This window comes from Hyperolius riggenbachi, chromosome 5, assembly GCF_040937935.1.
Source record: "Hyperolius riggenbachi isolate aHypRig1 chromosome 5, aHypRig1.pri, whole genome shotgun sequence".
NCBI lineage: Eukaryota > Metazoa > Chordata > Amphibia > Anura > Hyperoliidae > Hyperolius > Hyperolius riggenbachi.
In genome coordinates this window covers 57,501,918-57,520,694 of record NC_090650.1, presented here as the reverse complement: position 1 = coordinate 57,520,694, position 18,777 = coordinate 57,501,918, and the positions used below count along the sequence as shown (strand labels likewise).

At 45.4% G+C, this 18,777-nt stretch overlaps 1 protein-coding gene across 3 annotated transcripts in view; it reads left to right on the top strand.

The window, feature by feature from the left end:
• The window catches only part of CCNY (cyclin Y), a 220,707-nt gene that overhangs the window by 49,684 nt on the left and 152,246 nt on the right, over window positions 1–18,777 (top strand). The window contains exon 1 of one of the 3 annotated variants that reach the window (XM_068238597.1): window positions 14,270–14,363. The exons of the other annotated variants lie outside the window; for them this stretch is intronic. The gene's annotated coding sequence lies outside the window, so the exon portion shown is untranslated. Of the gene's footprint in view, window positions 1–14,269; window positions 14,364–18,777 lie in introns of those variants that run through there. 3 annotated transcript variants of the gene reach the window in all.

Below are 18,777 nucleotides of genomic sequence, written 5' to 3'. Positions count from 1 at the left end.
GTATCTCCAGTTTCCAATACTGTGCCATCTCTGTCCACCTGTGTCCCCCTCTGTGCCCCCACAGCCCCCTGATGTGCCTCCGGTGTCCCCAAAAGCCACCATTGTCTTCCTCCATGGCTTCTCTTGACACCATTGTCCCCCCTGTGACTTTTCTAGTCACAGCTTCCCCCCCCCCCCCTTTTCCCCTCCTCTGCTGGCACTGTCTTCCATTATGCCTCCAGCAGTGTTCTCCCCTCAATTTTTTGTCCAGCTGGGTATCATAAAAATGTAGCTGGGTGAGGTGCAACCCGGGGAATGCAGGGTCAGCGCAACTGGAGTTGGTACAAGAATCACCAAGTCAATTCCGACTCCTCAGTTTTATGAAACCTCCGACTCCAACTCTAGATACCAAAAATTGCTCCGCCTCCTTACTCCACAGCTCTGTTTTTTCCCTTGTTAGGTGCTGAAAAACTTTTTAGTAAATAAGACTACTCGTGGAAAAGTGCATTCTAATTCACCTTAACTGCTGTAGTACTTTTTCCCAGGGCTGTGGAGTCGGTACAAAAATACGCAGACTCCTCAGTTTATTAACCTCCAACTTCAGGCACCCATATTTACCCCACTTCACAGCCCTGATTTTTCCCTTGTTAGGTACTGAAAATCTGTTTAGTAAATGGGCGTTGCTAGGATCCTAAGAGATCTGGGGCACTCCAGTTTGAAAATGGGTGTGGCTGCACAATAGAATGTGAGTGTGGACATCGGTGTGGCCAAATTTTCATGAACTTAACAGCGGTCTAAAGTAGGCCTGCGCAGCAAAATGCCACCATAAATGCAAGGTTATCTGGCAGTTCCCCCATAGCATTCCCTGACCGTCTAGTGGACCCCCTGCCATGTTCCCACTGGCCTTCCAGTGAGGCACCACAACTCCCAGCAGGCCCCCATAGAAGAACCACAGCTCCCTACGTGCCCCCATAAAGGCACCACAGTTCCCAGCATGGAGCCACAGCACCCAGCATACCCCTGATTAATGCACCACAGCTCCCAGCATACCCACCACTAGGGCACCATAGCTAACTCTGCTTGGGGGAACGTGGCACGTGCCACTGATCTTTGGTGCTAGCAACGCCCCTGTAGTAATTAAGATGAGAAAATTCAGGAGAATAGTTTTTTGAATCGGGACTAATACAACAGACAGTTGATGTTTGTCTTCTAGCAGACCCTATTGATGATCCCAAGAGAATAATGTACTGTAATTATTTTTCAGAATGCTGTTTTCACCCCCTGGTACTTGTGTGACCAGCTAGCTGGCTGTTTCTAGCTATTTTGTTCACCCTGCAGTCAATAGGCCATGCATTCTGGGTGTTTGGCTGTGTTTTTATTTATTTTCTGATATTTTTTCATTATGTTCCCTGCATCAGTGGAGAGGGATTAGGCCGATCAATTGACAGAAATGTGAAAAGAATTTCCTCTATCAAGAAGCATTGTAAAATTGTATCAGCTGGTAATGGTTTTAAACCACAAATTGCTGTCCAGCTGCGTGACTAACAAGGCAGGAACCCTCCTGCTGCTGCTGCTATTGCTACTGGGACATATTTGGTTGGCCCACAGTATGAAATGGAATACCACAATATCCTAACCTCTGACATTCTCCTGTATTGTCAGATCTGAAAAGATTATCTGTATGCTTGTTTCAAGTGTTTTATTCAGTCACTACTGCAGCCAAAGAGATCAGCAGGACTGCCAGGCAACTGGTATTGTTTAGAAGGAAATCCATATGGCAGCCACCTTTATGCCTCTCACTTCAAGTGTGCTTTAACTTTTACCCATTGCAGCAACTGGTGCCTAACCTTAATTTTGCCCTTTAATATTAACCCATTCCTGGCACTTAACCACAACTGTCTAACACGATTAAAATCTACTTCCCCTTTATCCTAATCCTCCTTATCTACATCTAAACTCAACCTATACCCACCTTTTGCTGTCTGTTTCATTTTCAGCACCCGACATACAATCGTTCATCCCTCTACCCAAATATTTCCTTCTTTTGTGCCAGGCTCTCCAACCTGCTTCCACTGGGCAAAGCTGCATCAGTACCTGAGCGCTGGTGCATTAACCTAGGTTTATTGACCAGTGTTGCATCAGTAGTTGAGTACTGTTGTGCAGTCCTATGCGAAAAACAAACCAAAAAGGACAAACCAATAAATAATGAAAAGGGTATTTATTCATGCACAATAGACAACTCATTCACGGGTCTCGGCCCGCTTCATCAGGTCAATAAAGTGCCTGAAATTCAAAACTGAGCGCCTTTAATACTGTTGGGAAGTCCTACTTCTTCTGGCCAAAGACACATATGCAGCTGAGCACTGGTGCCCAATCCTACGCCCCTTCCATCTTTTTCTTTTACTTCATTTTTCTATTTCTCCCTTTTCCTCTTATCCACATACCGCCAGTTGTTGTAAGTTGTAATTGATTGGCATCTGCTCTAACATGCATGGAAGCCCCGCCAGCACCTTGGCTGTTACTTTTAGATGTAGCTTTAGTTATAGGCATTATTCTATTACTTTTATCGCCATCTCTCTTTCCTACCCACCACTTGTGCGGTTCTGTGACACCTGATGAAGGAGCCCTTTGTGGTGTATCTGGGGCATCCGCTGGCTGACGGTACCGCCGGAGAAAGGGTTTGATCAGCTGCAATTGTCACGATTCAGCCAACAAAACCCCGGCAAGGCGCGTTCTGATGAATCCCTCTCCCTTTGTTCAGCGAGCCAGCGGTGATCTCGGTGCCATAATAAACCTGAGTGGATAAACTTCACAAGTCAAACATATATTTTCGCTTTCTAATGATTATCGGTATATTTTTCCCTGCGTGTACTTTTCCAGCTAACGAGGCTGTTTCGTAGAGCAAGACAAAAACTTCACAGCTAGAGAGACATTTTTTAAAAGGTTGAAAATTACAGCTTACTCAGAGGGATCCTGCTGTGCCGAGAGCAGTGGGGGGTTCATAGACTCAACCCTGATAACCCTGGTACAGCGTAGCTGCATGCCTTCTGTGGCTGGCAGGAAACGGCATTCATATCGGTTCTTCTTTTTAATCTGAGGGTGAAATTGGAGTGGCACATTTCTGCCAGTCAACTAATTTCCACATTTAAAAATGTCCCGAGGCAGCATTAAAAATAGATACTTGCCTAAGAAGAGGCAAGCCTCTTGATCCTCCAGTCTTCCCACATCCTCCTTCAGACCATTGTAGTTACAATACAATACAATACAATAACATTTATATAGCGCTTTTCTCCCATAGGACTCAAAGCGCTTAGGCTCTCTCAGATTCAGTAATTAGTAGGATGAAGTATTCACACAACAAAAGTTATATTTCTGCAAATGCCAAACTAAACAGGTGGGTTTTCAGTCTGGATTTAAACACGTCCAGGGATGGAGCTGTCCTGATCTGTTGAGGTAAGGAGTTCCAAAACGTAGGGGCAGCATGACAGAAGGCTCTGGGACCAAAAGTTTCCAAGTGGACTCTGGGTATGACTAGATTATTAGAACCTGTTGATCTGAGAATGCGGGGATTGCTACGCAGCTGCAACATATCTTTCATGTATCCAGGGCCTAAATTATTCAGGGATTTAAATGTCAGTAGGCCGATCTTGAATAGGACCCTCCATTCTATAGGTAGCCAGTGAAGGGAATGCAGGACTGGCGTTATGTGGCAGTGACGGGGTTGGTTGGTTAGCAGTCTGGCAGCAGTATTCTGTATCAGCTGTAGTCGGTACAAGACCTTTTTTGGAAGGCCAGTGTAGAGAGCATTGCAGTAGTCCAGTCGGGATGTGATGAAGGCGTGGACTAAGGTTGGCAGATCTTCTGGGGGTATGAGGTGCTTGATTTTTGCAATGTTCTTCAGGTGAAAATAGGATGATTTCACCACAGCAGAGATTTGAGTTCTGAAGTTTAAATCCCAATCAATTAGAACTCCCAGGCTACGCACATGATCAGAGCTGCACAGATCCGTGCCTCCTATTCCCAGTGGTGAAGACTGCAAGTTAAGTTGTTTTGTTATCATGCTCTGCCCTCCTATCAGAAGGACTTCAGTTTTGTCTGCATTTAGTTTCAGCCAGTTGTCATTCATCCATTGCTGTAGTTCACGTAAGCAGGCGTTTATAGTTAGAGTTGGGTCTGTCACACCAGGCTTGAAGGAAAGATATAGTTGGGTGTCGTCTGCATAGCAGTGGTATGTCAGGCCATGTTTTTGGAATAGTTTTCCCAGCGGTAACATGTAAATCGTGAAAAGCAGGGGAGTGAGGATTGAGCCCTGGGGCACCCCATACTTAAGTGATACAGGGGTGGACAGGAAGGGCCCCATAGACACTTTGTGGGTTCTGCCACTCAAGAAGGATTGGAACCACTGAAGAACTATGCCATCAATGCCGCAGTATTCCTGTAGCCTGTTTATCAAGATGTCATGGTCAACTGTATCAAAGGCTGCAGAAAGGTCTAGCAGTATGAGGATGGAGCACTCTCCTCTGTCTCTTGCTAGGAGCAGGTGGTTGCATATTTGGATGAGGGCAGTTTCAGTGCTGTGGTGTTTCCTGAAGCCAGACTGGAATGGGTCATAACTGTTGTTTTGTAGGATTTTGGCTTCTAGCTGGAGGTAAACAGCTTTTTCAATTAGCTTGCCCAGAAAGGGGAGGTTAGAGACAGGTCTGTAGCTGGTCATTGCATCTGGGTCCAGGGAGGGTTTTTTGAGGAGAGGCCTGATGATTGCTTCCTTCAGTAAAGCAGGAAATATCCCTGATTTTAAGGAACAGTTAACAATTTTTAGGAATACCGGTACGAACAGGTCAGGGCAGTTCAACATGAACTGTGTTGGGCCAGGATCTAGGTCACAGGTAGTTAGGCGGACGTGAAGGAGGATGCTTGATGTGACTTCTTCATCAATTTCTTTGAAGTTTGACCAAGGTGTTACATTGTCTCTGCTAATGGTCTTCGGCGCTATATTAGGCTCAGATGCTGTAAGTTGGATGGCGGACCTTATAGCGGAGACTTTGTCTGTGAAGAAATGGGCAAATTGGTCACAGAGGTCCTTTGAAGACTCGATGTTGCCCTCAGGATCCTCTTGAAGTTTGCGTCAGTACTCCTCTTCGTACACGAGCGGAGCCATATTGCGCCTGCGCTAGTATGGCCGTGCCGGTGCACTAAGACCTGCTTGTATATTCACAATTTGGCTTGATGCGCAGGTACGGCCACGGTGAGGAGCACAGCCACATGAACATATCCCACAAGCTCTTGTCAGATATGTACCAGGGTCTACGTGTGGCAATGGTGGGGGCCAGGTGGATGTGGGAAGCCTCTGCAAGATCCAGAAGCTTTCCTCATCTTAAGCTTTCCACTTCATTCTATCTATCTAGACAGCTATAGTTGTCCAGATGGACACTAAGTCTAACTGGACGCATATACGCGATCGTGGCGGTGATTGGGGAAGAGGAATAAGGGTTCCTCGAACCAATAACAGTGCCTGGAATGAATAGACATGACCCCGATCAGGGGCCACGTCCTTTCATAATAACGAAAGAAAAGAATGGGGAAAAATAAGGAACACTTCCTGGTAAACCAGGATAGTGTTTCTAACGCCATCACGCATTTTTAACTTCCTAAATATTATGCCCAACACTGTGTCAGACATGCCGCTCAAGAAGTTTTGGTAGCCTCAGGAGTCCCCCAGGAGAAATCTATTAGATTTAATGTCTCCAGAACATGTAAGCTATCACTAGGCTAGCTAGTATAGGTGACCACCACCCCCCGATTTCCCCCACCACCACCACCGATTCAGCCGCTTATACATTACCCAGCCTGGTTCCAGCACAGCTCCGGTCTGCTCTATGGGGAGGATTGTGCCTGCGCATGATGTCATGACGTCATGTACGATCCTCCCCATAGAGAAGACCGGAGCTGTGCGGGGATGCTGCAATGATCTCTGGAACAAGGCTGGGTAATGTTTATGCGGCTGGATTGGGGGGGGGGGGGGGTGGTGACCACCTGTACTAGCTAGCCTAGTGCTAGCTAGCATGTTCGCCTTCTCTGCTGGGGACTCTGAGGCTACAATACCTCTTGAGCGGCGTAACGCGCAGGAGGTTAATGATAAAAAAATACAATTAATCCCTTCCAAAGAACCCCCCCCTAGTTACCAAACAAACGTAAAAAAACAAAACAAGCAGTTAAAAAAAAATACATAAATAGTTGCTTTAGGGACTCCCCTTTTTTTTAATACGTATGTCATGAGGGTATATTACTGTTATTTCAGTACATAAGGGCTTTCACCACAAAAAAAAAACCAAAACAGAAAATATGCACCTTTGTTTTCAAATAATCTATTGGTACCTTACATAGTACTAGGAACATAATTTAAATGTTGTGATAGCCAGGACTAATGGGCAAAAGAAATGGGTAGGGTTTATTTATAGTGGCATTGCTTATTTTATAACTATAGGGGATGGAATTGGAGAAATCGTCTTTTTTTTTTGTTTTTTTTTGTTTTTTTTTGCCTATAAAATCCTGTATAGAAAATTAAAGTAATTACTTAAAACAAGTATCCCCCACATAAAGCCTAATTCGTGGTGAAAAAGAAACAAGATATAGATCTTTCAGGTGTGACAAGTAGTGATAAAGTTATGGCCAAATGAATGGGAGGAGTGCTGACAGGTGAAAATGGCCTTTGACGTTAAAGGAGCCATCAGGCAAACAAAGCTGATTTACTTACCCAGGGCTTCCTCCAGCCCCTTGCAGCTGAAATGTCCCACGCCGCATCTTTGATTGCAGCCGCCAGCCCGGGGTCCGCTCCGTGTGCAGAGGCCGACATCCGCTACTGCACCTGCGCGAGCGCCGCTGTCAAGCAGGTCTGTGGTGTAGTGTGCAGGCCTCAACCCGATTGAGATGCTGTGGCATGACCTCAAGAAAGCAATTTACACCAGACATCCCAAGAGTATTGCTGAACTGTAACATTTCTGTAAAAAAGGAGTAGTCAAGAATTACTTATTATTTTAAAGGATCCTAATATAATTTCTCAAGAATTGTAGCAAATATGAGTGCTGGAAATTGTGTGTTGGCAGCACATACAGGCTTGCATTCAAATGTGTAAACTGCCATACTGCCACCGCTGGATTCTTTACTTTCTCTTGTGTGGAATCCAGTGGGAGATTGTGTCAGTATAGGCATGACAGTGATTTTTGCTCTGCAGTTGTCAGTTGTTCTGCAGTTGCTCACAGTGAGAACAGAGGAATATCTGGGATTCCAGTCTCTCTGCAGTTACGGCAAGCAAGCACTATCCTATCTTAGCCCAGCCAGTGCTGGTGTCGACACTGTTGAGTTAAATTCTGTCATGTATCCACAGAGCTGATGGAGAGGCTGTATAGGCATTCCCTGTTGTTTGTCACCACTTAGCAGCAGTGCCACTGTTTCCAGCTGGGGTTTGAAGCACATTCTTCATTGCTTCCTGAGTTATAACAAACACTGCTGTGGGTCAGCTGACTGCACTGGGATTTTTTTTTTTTTGTCTATCCTAAAGCATAGCGCTGTAGCAACACAACAAAAGAAGCAGCTGACAAACAGCCTATGGGGGAAAAACTGAAAGGGTTAAAAAAGCAAGTCTTCACATATTTATAAGTTGTACTTTTTGATGCAGAGCAGAGGTGTCAAACTCGTAAGGGGCCAAAGTCTAAACCGCTGGCCAAATTGTTTATTAAGATTTAACATTTACTGAACAGACTCAAGCAAAGTGGCTAAACTGTGGGGGGACTGATACCCCCCCCCCCCCCCCGCCCTTCCACCTCTTCTGCAGAGTGATGCAGTGGAACAGTTTAATATTTACCTGCTCCAGTGCTGCTTTGGGTCTCTGATCTTCCTGACAGCCACACGCTCTATGCTGCTGTCATGTGATTGGGAGAAGGAAGTATGGAAATGCAGAGAGCAGAAGAACAGAAGAGACGTCATCGCTGGAGCAGGTAAATATTACTCTGCTCAACTCCGCTACTCTATGTGGGGAGGTGTGTATGTTTTACCTGCCACCAGGGAAGGAGGGGTGTGTCAGTGGGTTTGGGCCCCAGAAGAGGGCCCCATGCTAATCTCTTAAGGGGGTGGCATGAAAAAGTAGCCGGATGGGGACAGTCGGGGAATGCAGAGCCGGTGCAATGATACTTACAGCCTAGGAGGAGGATGAGAAGATGAAACGATGACAGCCGGGTGCTTGCCAAAATAGGCCGGGTGGAGCACCCGGCTAAAAGAGCCTGGGGAGAACACTGTTCGGCAGAAACATTGTCACCAGTGTGGATGGGAAGGCAGTGGGCTGTCGTTTATTTACTGCTTACACTAACAGACATTTGAAGCTCTTGAGGGCCACATAAAGTGGCAAGGAGGGCTGTGTTAGGCCCTCTGGCCTTGAGTTTGACACAAGTCGTAGAGTAAAATACAATGGGGTTGCTGCGCAGCTGAAGCAGCGCAGCTTAAAATGAACCGCCAGACTAAAAATATACTCCGCAGCACTGAAAAGGCTTGGTGTTTCTTTAACAGTTTCACAGCATCAGAACTTTGTTTTTCATACCCAAGCCTAATTTTTAGCTGCACAGAAGCTAAGCTCCGCCCCACCAAAGAAAACTGCTCGGGCATTTTTCCCCTGATGCTATGCAAAGCATGATGGGATTTCTGTTGTTCTTTTCGTTGCCTAGCAGCTGGGAGGGGTGATCAGGATACAGGACAGTTGGAACTGTCTCTCTTACTCCCTGTCACCTCCTTTCAACCAAAAAGATGGCTGCCCTCATGAAATCACAAACCTTTGCCTGTTCTTTTAAAACCGTGTGGGTAAGAGATTATATAACCTATCTATTTTAATTAACATAACTAATGTAACTTAAAGAGAATCTGTATTGTTAAAATCGCACAAAAGTAAACATACCAGTGCGTTAGGGGACATCTCCTATTCCCCTCTGTCACAATTTCGCCGCTCCCCGCCGCATTAAAAGTGGTTAAAAACAGTTTTAAAAAGTTTGTTTATAAACAAACAAAATGGCCACCAAAACAGGAAGTAGGTCGATGTACAGTATGTCCACACATAGAAAATACATCCATACACAAGCAGGCTGTATACAGCATTCCTTTTGAATCTCAAGAGATCATGTGTGTGTTTCTTTCCCCCCTGAGGGGGGAGTGCATAGCAGAACCACAACACTGAAGAACTTGGCAGCCTTCCAGACACAGGCTGACAAGTCTGACAAGGGAAAGATACATTGATTTATTACAGAGACTGTGATAGTACAAAGTGCTGCAGTAAGCCAGAACACATTAGAATAGCTTTTGGAACTTGTAGGATGATAAAAAACAGGATGCAATTTTTGTTACGGAGTCTCTTTAATGACAGTATGTTTGTTTAGGCTGAAGTTCCTCTTTAATGAGAGAAGCATCAGTTATTCGCGCGCTATGCACAGTAGTGCAGCGTAGCGAGTGCTGCAAACTTATTCGCACTCCTTCTAAGTAACGGCCGCTCTACTGAACCTGCCCTGAGCCCCGGGGGGTTCATTGACTTTAATGGACATGATCCCTGAACTTTGATTAGCCCAGTAGGCTTTCTGTCATAGAAGTTGTGGAAGGGGATCAGTTTGGAGAGGCCCACGGAGAGCCAAAGGGGTTTGAGGCCCCTTTTACATTTGCCTTGCCAACATGCGGTGTGTTACCCTTTTTTACCGCAGGGTAACATAACGGCAATGGGGCCTAGCACAATTACAGCAATGCGCTAGAAGTGCCCAATGAGCCACCACAAAGTCAACAGCAAGTTACCGTCGGACTTCCGTGGCGATGCATCGGTGGATGTTATGGGCGATGCACAAATTATAAACATGTTGGCGTCGCACAGGTGAAGAACTATGGGAATACAATGGAGAAACCCAGGAATCCCAGTGACACACTTCCTGTCCAGGAAGTGTCCAGAGTATGTCACTGGGTGAGAGGGGTGTTATGCATATGACTCTGTCGACGCACTCTGCCACAGGGTCATATGAATATTTTGTGCGTTGCGATGCCACGAGGGGGGGAATTGCACTGCCAATGCTCTGGCCAGGTGTAAAACCGGCCTGAAGGTGCTTTAGCTTCATGGCTTTGTACGTCCAGAAGATGGCGCACATGTCTCTAAAATTGAACAGCCTTCGAGGTTTGGCGGCGGCATCTCTTGATTTTCAGATACTCAATCCTTGCCTTCCAGACCCATATTGGTTGTTCACGTCAGTTGTAGTGCTCAACAGGAGCATCATTAATGGCACTGAGGGTTCTGTTCTTTTCACAAAAACTAGTATCTGTACATAGCTTAAGAACCCATTCACATATAATTGTCTAAATAAACTCAAAGGAGATAAAACACTCCTATAATAATAGTACACAGTAGAGGGCGTTCCTCTGATTTATACTATTCAGGAGTATTCACACAGTGAATGTGTAGGCTATTTAGCTCATAAATCACTGTATGCATCCAGTTATGTACTGTAGTTGTAAGAGTTAACACAACAGTAATAACAGACTATTTGTATTTCCACTTAAAGCACTACTGTTCCATTTCTGTAACTTGCAAACCTTCTTTCAACCTCTATACATGCAAGCATATTAAACTTATGTTTTTATAAAACATTTATTCCACATGATACCTAACAGAGACTGCAGTATGGGAGTATCCATTAGCAATGGTCAATGAGATTCTTATAATTTTAGCATGCATACAAATTTCCACCACTATAGATCCACCATCATCCCATTCAGCCGCTTGCCTTTGAACCAGTACTTGGAAGACTTGGGAAACTTTGACACCAGAAGAATGTTCAACAGATGTCAGGTGACCACAGTGAGCCTTCTGAAGGTGGTGTAATGATCACAGCAGATATCTGCTTGTTTGTGGTTTGAATTTGGAGGAAAAGGTCCTAGATAGTGAATGTTGTTGCAGGTTAGCAACAATATTGTGCAGATTCGTTTGGGATCCAGGACTGGAATGTATTGGGAGAAGGGTGGGCCTTACATGCCTCTCCTCCAAGTCCAGGCCTGAATCCGACAGAGAGGGGGTTAACTGGCTTACCTGCACCATTAGCATAAGAAGCTGCATTCCTCAGTATGATGTGGGCTGTGTGTGGAGCAAGAAGGCTCCTGAAAGGCTATGCAGCCGATAGGGCTGCCAGGCCTGTTGCTGCAGGGAAGCTGCAGATGCTGGAGGGAGTTGGACTCCAGTGCTTGTAATCCAGGAAATGCCAGGATAGGTGAGTGGCCAAAAACTGCCATTAGGCCCGTGGCAGGGTGTCACTGAAGAGCCGGTGTGGCTGTTGAGAATAAACGGGTGGTAAGCAGTTATCCCAAAGATATCCCGAGGTCCGGGGTGGTACAGGAGCAGAGTGCTGTGCCTACAGTGTGCTGAATACCCGGTGTGGTGGATTGTTTTTTTTCTGGACATTGCTTTGACTGACAAATAAAGGTGTGTTGATTTATTTTACCCTTTAAAAAGAATCACTGGCTGGTATGTTGTGACCCTTCTGTGCTTTGATCTCCTCTGCCGACATGAGCTAAACGTCACAACTTCCCCAGAATATCAGTGGTTACTGGCTGGGAGAAGCTATTTGCTATGGTTTTTTTCACTTCGTAAATCTGATGCCAAATCAACACCACAAGTTGATCACAATTCAGTATAGTACTGTATAGGGAACTAAAAGAGACCAAAAAACTCTCCTACTAAAAAGCAATGCTAAAAGTAATTTGATTTTCTTAAAACAGAAGGTATTTGTGATAATTCAGCTTTAAGTGCGCAGCTGTGGTTTCCCATGATGCATCACTCCTAAATATGCAAATTAACTCAGCCAGGCTTACAACCAGAACTGCTGGTGTATAGCAAGCCGATAGCTTATACTTCTTACAGATCCGCATCAACCTAACATGCAGGCATGTCATAGTGTACTAAGACATCCCTTCCTTTTGGCAAAGGTATTTGATTCTTAACCAGACGCTTTGTCTTTATAGTCCTTCTTCTACTCCTATTCCTTTACTGTGAATTGGCAGCAAGTCCTCCATCTCTCATGCCAGTGACTTCCATGCTCATGTGACCTCAGCCTAAAGGTTCCTTCCATTTGAAAGTGATAATTGTGGGTTTTGTTCTTTTTTTCTTTTTGACCGTTGATTAGTTATGTCAGGTTCCAGCTGTTTGCCTCTCAGGAATTCCACTGGTGAGATATTTTACAGCCGAAATCCAATTAATATGATAAAGCTATGTGATAGTGTCACACTCTCCGGTGTATTTTCTGGGTACAAAAGTAATTATACAGTTATAAAGCCCGGTTCCCACCTGTCAAATCAGACATTTGACCTGTATTTTCAATGTCTCTTAGTTAGTTGCAGAGTTTTAAGTGTAAATGAGATTTTCTGGAGTAGATTTATCCTGCATTTGAATGTCATCTGATATGAGATTGCTTTGATTGCTTTGCATCACATTTCACTTAATGCAGCCTGTCCTGTTTTCTTGCCTTTGAAATCCTTTCCTGATTGTTTTGGATTCACTGCTAAGAACAGGCCCCATTCAAATACAATTTATAGATTCTATGGAGCAAATTTAACATACATTTGAATCTCATCTAAGATACAATTTTGCATCCCATTGCACTAAAAGTCTGCCCTGTTTTCATGCAATTGAAATGCTCCCCTGATTGTTTTGAATTCAGTGCATTTTAGGTTAGCAGGGAAAGGGGGATGTGGATAGGTTTAGCAGTCAGGAAAACAATTTGTTATGAGTATTGGTTAGGGTTAGGCAATCAACAGGGGAGGAGAGCCAAACCCCCCCAAGGAAAACACAGTTGCAAATAGCAGTGCTTCTGCAGTTGCTTTGCTAATACTGTGGTTATCCTATAGGGTTTTTTCTTTTGCGATTCTTGTAAGGGCCAAAAATAGCTACAGTAGGTGAGCCCAATGGTGCAGTATCATTCAGTATAGGGAGGATAAACTCATATAAATATATACTCACAAAGGTGGGATGCAGTTCCTGCAACCACTGTATAGGCCTGAAGGGAATTAACAGTCCCTGCTCGGTAATCCAGGTCCTGCTGGATACTGGATGGTCGCTCTCCTGTAGTACGATAGACTTTCCAGAAAAAACTGCAAAGCTATTACCTCCAAAGGAGGTCTGACTGGTAATGAGTAGGATTGAGGTTCCCAGTGTATGTTCTATTTTAGTATTTTTAAATACAAATAGAAAATGATATAAAAAGAGAGGTAATGTCTTACCTCTCTAGAAGATCTAGACACCAGTTCAACTGAAAAAAAAAGTTTTTATTCAAAAAGCAATCTGACAACGCGTTTCACGGGTCATGGCCCGCTTCCTCAGGTCAATACAAAATGCCTTAATAACATAGGGGATAGGGTGTAGGCGCCTCTAATGTCAATGACTAAGTTATCAAGGCATTTTGTATTGACCTGAGGAAGTGGGCCATGACCCGTGAAACGCGTTGTCAGATTGCTTTTTGAATAAAAACTTTTTTCCAGTTGAACTGGTGTCTATATCTTCTGGAGAGGTAAGCAATTACCTCTCTTTTTATTATATCTTTTTTTTATTTGTATTTAAAAATACAAAAATAGAACGCACATTGGGCGCCTCCATCCTACCCACTACTGTGGTTATCAGACGCTGTCACTCGTACCGTTCACAGTGGACCCATATGTACCTGTGTGCACCACTATGCATACGTTCAGTGGTGTAACTACAAATCCTGGGGCCCCCCAATATTCTCACCCTTCCTCTTTTTCTATCACTGGTGATTACCACAGCCTGGTGGCCCATCTTGCAAAAGTCATAAAACAAGAGTGGACATCATAATCTTCACACCGATAACAATTGTAGCCATAAAAACACCTGATCTGAATAATGGACCCCTTTATTAAAGGATAGCATTAGTAGTTGGGGCCCCCTGTATTTACCCCCCTGCATCCGCTGTAGCCATGTCTGCAGTGATGATGCCATGCTTTGTCAGACAATAGAGGAGACAGGCTACACACAGGAAAGAGCAGTATCTGTGTCAAGAGGGTCTTATGCATGAAAAGTATGTGAATGGAAACATTTCTAGTTACTCAGGGCAACCAATCAACCACCAGATGAAAATATTTCACTCTCCCAATAAGGAACAGAATGAAAATCTGGTTGCTATGGACAAGAAACGAGCCTTTCATTAGCGTGTGATTTCTACACTGGATACTGGATGGATCACAGCATCCGGTGTAATATTATTTTTCACAATGAAGACCATTATCTTGTAACGTACCTGTTTGCCGATTCAGTAGAAGTCAGCGATGTTGCTTATTGTTATGGAATTAATGGACTTCATTCTCAGGAGGTACTGGAGACTTTTATAAGAGGGTTGCCTAGGCAACTGGCACAGTTTATTGCATTTTCAAAAGACCTTAAACTAATAAGCTTGGAAACGGAGTGTGACACAATGGTCCCGGGGATAATAAAAGTAAGAGCCATGCTTGTATCGGTGTGGCTGTTATGTGACTGTATTTCGGGCCCAGCATCTTAATGCTCCCAGCAGTAATTTATTGGTCTTAAAAGAAGTGTAGGGGGGGGGGGGGGGGGCAAAAATGGGACAACGAATAGGTAGAAAATGCCACAAATATTTCTTTATTGGCCCATAATCAACTTTTGGTGTGGTACATAGCTTGTTTCCTGGAATTGGGTGCCATCTTGTGTTTAGGGTAGGTAGCAAGACCAACATTGAAAGGAAACCTTAAAGGACATCTGAAGTGAGAAGAATATAGAGGCTGCCATATTTATTTCCTATCGGACAATACCAGTTGCCTGGCTATTCTGTTGGTCTATTTGGTTACAGTAGTGTCTGAATCACAACAGAAACAAGCATGCAGCTAATCTTGTCAGATCTGACAATAATGTCAGAAACACCTGGGGCTTGATTCAAAAAGCGGTGCTAACCTACTTAGCACGTCTAAAGTCTTTAGACATGCTAAGTAGGTTAGCACCGGATTTCTCAATCAGATCGCGCGCTAAGTACCGCGCGCCAAGTCCTATGCGCGTGCATAACTTTGCGCGTGATGCGTGAAAAGCTCTTTTAGACGTGCTAAGGGGCTTTTCACAGGTGTGCTAACAGTTAGCACTGCTTTGTGAATCAAGCCCCTGATCTGCTGCATACATGTTCAGGGTCTATGGCTGAAACTATTAGAGGCAGAGGATCAACAGGACAGCCAGGCAACTCGTATTGCTTAACAGGAAATAAATATGGCAGCCTCCATATCCCTCTCGCTTCAGTTGTCCTTTAACCTTCCTGGCGGTAAGCCCGAGCTGAGCTCGGGCTATGCCGCGCAGGAAGATATCTCAGCCTCTGGTGGGGCGATTTGGGCCATTTAAAGTGCTGTACGTGCAGCTAGCACTTTGCTAGCCACGCGTACAGCTTGATCGCGGCGATCGCCCGCAGCGGTGGAAGAGGCCCCCCCCCCGCCAGAGCCCTGCGCTGCCCGAACCAATGAGTTCCAGGCAGCGCTATGAGCTGGATCGGAGGCGCCTGACGTCAGGACGTCGGCTGACGTCCATGACGTCATTCCGATCGTCGCCATGGCGACAGGAGAAGCCAAACGGGAGCGCGTTATATATGCGTTCCCCTGTTTGCTATTGATGCCGGCGACGATCGCACTAGAGGGACACATGCGCCCTCTAGTGGTGTTTCATGTAGCTACCACTCTGGTAGCTTTACATGAAACACAAAAAAAAAAAAAAGGTTTTCTGCCTGTTTTGCAGAAAAATTAAACCGCCAGGAAGGTTAACTTCTTAACGACCTCGGCATGCCAATGGGCGTGACCGCGGCTGCAGCCTCAGGACCACCTAACGCCAATTGGTATCAAGTCCTGGGGCTGGCTACTGCAGGAGATTTCGCGCAGGCTCCACCCGCATCTGCTATTTGGGGAAGGAGCTTCGCCCCGCCTTCAGTCTCCGAGCGGAGATCACCGCTTAGGAGACTGTTAATCGGCGTAACCGCCGTCTATTTACATAGTACAGTGCTACGATCTGCAGCAGCGCTGTACTGGGGACAGCCGTGTGACACGGCTATCCCCATGTGGCACACAGGAGTGATCGGCAGTGATAGGCTGAAGCCTATCACAGCCGATCGCTATGATTGGCTGACTGGGGGAGGGAGGGGAAATTAGAAAATGAAGGAAATTTTTTTTTAAATAATATTACAAAAATAAATATTAATTTAAAAAAAAGAAACATCTGGGGGGGCGATCAGACCCCACCAACAGAGAGCTCTGTCGGTGGGGGGAAAAGGGGGGATCACTTGTGTGCTGAGTTGTGCGGCCCTGCAGCTTGGCTTTAAAGCTGCAGTTGCCATTTTAGTATTAAAAAAAAAAAAAAAGCCTGGTCTTTGGGGGGGGGGGGGGGGGGGGGGGTTGGTTAGCACTGTGGTCCTCAAGTGGTTAGGTGACATGATTAGATAAGCATGTACAGTACAAAACATATTAATAGCCAGTCTGTTTTACTTGTTTAATTTTGCTGCCTGTAAAAAAATTAACTCTTAAGGCCCATACACACGTCGGATTTTTGCCAACGACCCGTCGTTTGAACGTTCCGTCGTTCGCACGTCAAATCCGGCGTCGGGCGGATCGCTGAAAACCAGTCTTATCACCCGAACGATAGTCTGTACACACGCCGGATTTGACGTGCGAACGACGGAACGTTCAAACGACGGGTCGTTCGCAAAAATCCGACGTGTGTATGGGCCTTAAGAGTTAATTTCTATGCATGGAAGTGACAGCTTCTGTCTTGTTGGTACCTTGTCAGGTACATAGTAAACATCACTGATAAGCAAATTACAACCATAAACGGTTTCCTGGCAGAATTCAACTTCCGAGGGCTGGTATAAAATACATGAACTATTGACCTTTTTCTAACTCTGGGACACTGATTAACCTCCTTGGCGGTAACCCCGCGCAGGAGGTTTTTCTCAGGCCCTGCTGGGCCGATTTGCTTAATTTTTGTTTGATGCACGCAGCTAGCACTTTGCTAGCTGCGTCAGCACACCGATCGCTGCCGCCCCGCGCTCGATCGCCGCTATCTGTCGCGCCGCCCCCCAGACCCCGTGCGCTGCCTGGCAAATCAGTGCCAGGCAGCGCTGAGGGGTGGATCGGGACTCCCAATGACGTAAAGGATGGGGATACATGCCGAGGCACCCCTGAAAGGTGCCCGAGGCGCACCAGGGAGGCTGCCATGATTATTTCCTTCCTAAGCAATACCAGTTGCCTGGCAGCCCTGCTGACCCTCTGCCTCTAATTCTTTCAGCCATAGACCCTGAACAAGCATGCAGCAGATCAGGTGTTTCTGACATTATTGTCAGATCTGACAATTAGCTGCATGCTTGTTTCTGGTGTTATTCAGACACTTCTGCAGCCAAACAGACCAGCAGGGCTGCCAGGCAACTGGTATTGTTTAAAAGGAAATAAACATGGCAGCCTCCAGTCTTCTCACTTCAGTTGTCCTTTAATAAATCAGCCCCAGTGCTAGAAATGCAGCATGCAGGAGGTTTGCATTCAGGCAGAATCGGATTGCGATCACTGTGGTATAAAATCATTTTGAAGATGTCCTTGTGTTTAGCGAAATGCATGCGATTAGTAACGGATCACAGAACTTGAAAAATCATGTAGAATAAAAGAGCCCTAACTGTACTATGACAGGTACACTACATTTTAAACAAGGGTACTGGTAAGATAAATGTTCAGTAACGTGTTGTGGCATAAATCTTGCTTTATGAGCCTGAAAACACTCTTTATAACCAGATGTTAATGGCTATGGTCTCAGTGCAAGGCTTGTAAACCGTCACAAAGGTGAGGATGGATAATTCACAATGTATCCCCCGAGGCACTGAGATTTCTCATGTAGTACTGGAGGATTTTTTTTTATATCGGTCTCAGTATTTCAGCACCTTTTGCAAAAGCCTGTCTTGGGAATTGTATTTGATGCTGCATTTTGCGAACCATAATGCTTTTCTAAAGCCACATACACACATATACGATAATTGTCGCCTGACAGGGATCGGTAAACGATCCCTTGGGCGACAATTCAGGGAATAATTTTGTACAGACACCTCCCTATCCTTGAGGCTAGCAGTGTGTTCTGTTTCTATGGAAGGGGTGGAGGGACGACGATCAACACATGACGGAGCGGCTTCCCTCAGTTTGTGGATGAAAATAACATTGCTGTTAGGCGTTGGAGGTCATTAAAGGGAGTCTGAAGCTAAAATGAAAAAAAAAAAAAGATACTTACCTAAGGAGAGGGAGGGTTCTAGGTCCTATAGAGCCTTACCGATCCTCTCACAGTCCCCCCTCGTTCCAGCACTGGCTCCCCCGTTCAAATCTCCCACCACAAGAGGCTTCGGAAGTCTTCAGGAGGCCAAGTGCTCTCAAAGACAGGCGGCTCCCTCAATACTGCGCATGCGTGAGAGAGCGCACCCATGCATGCGCGCTACGGAGCAGCCCGTCTTCAGAAGCACTCAAAGCCTCCTGCGGGGGAAGTGAGCATTTTCCGACCCATTGGTCAGAGACTGCTAACCGGGGACACAGCGCTAGAGCAAAGGGCCCATAGGAAGACCCTAGAGCTCTCCCCCTTATTAGGTCAGTATCATTTATTAATTTATTTATTTTAGCTTAACTCACTGTAAGGATTTGACAGGACACCTGAGCAGACTCAGAAGGTGGCCTTTGTACATACAGAACGCTCTCCGGCTGAAACAGTCATTAACTGTC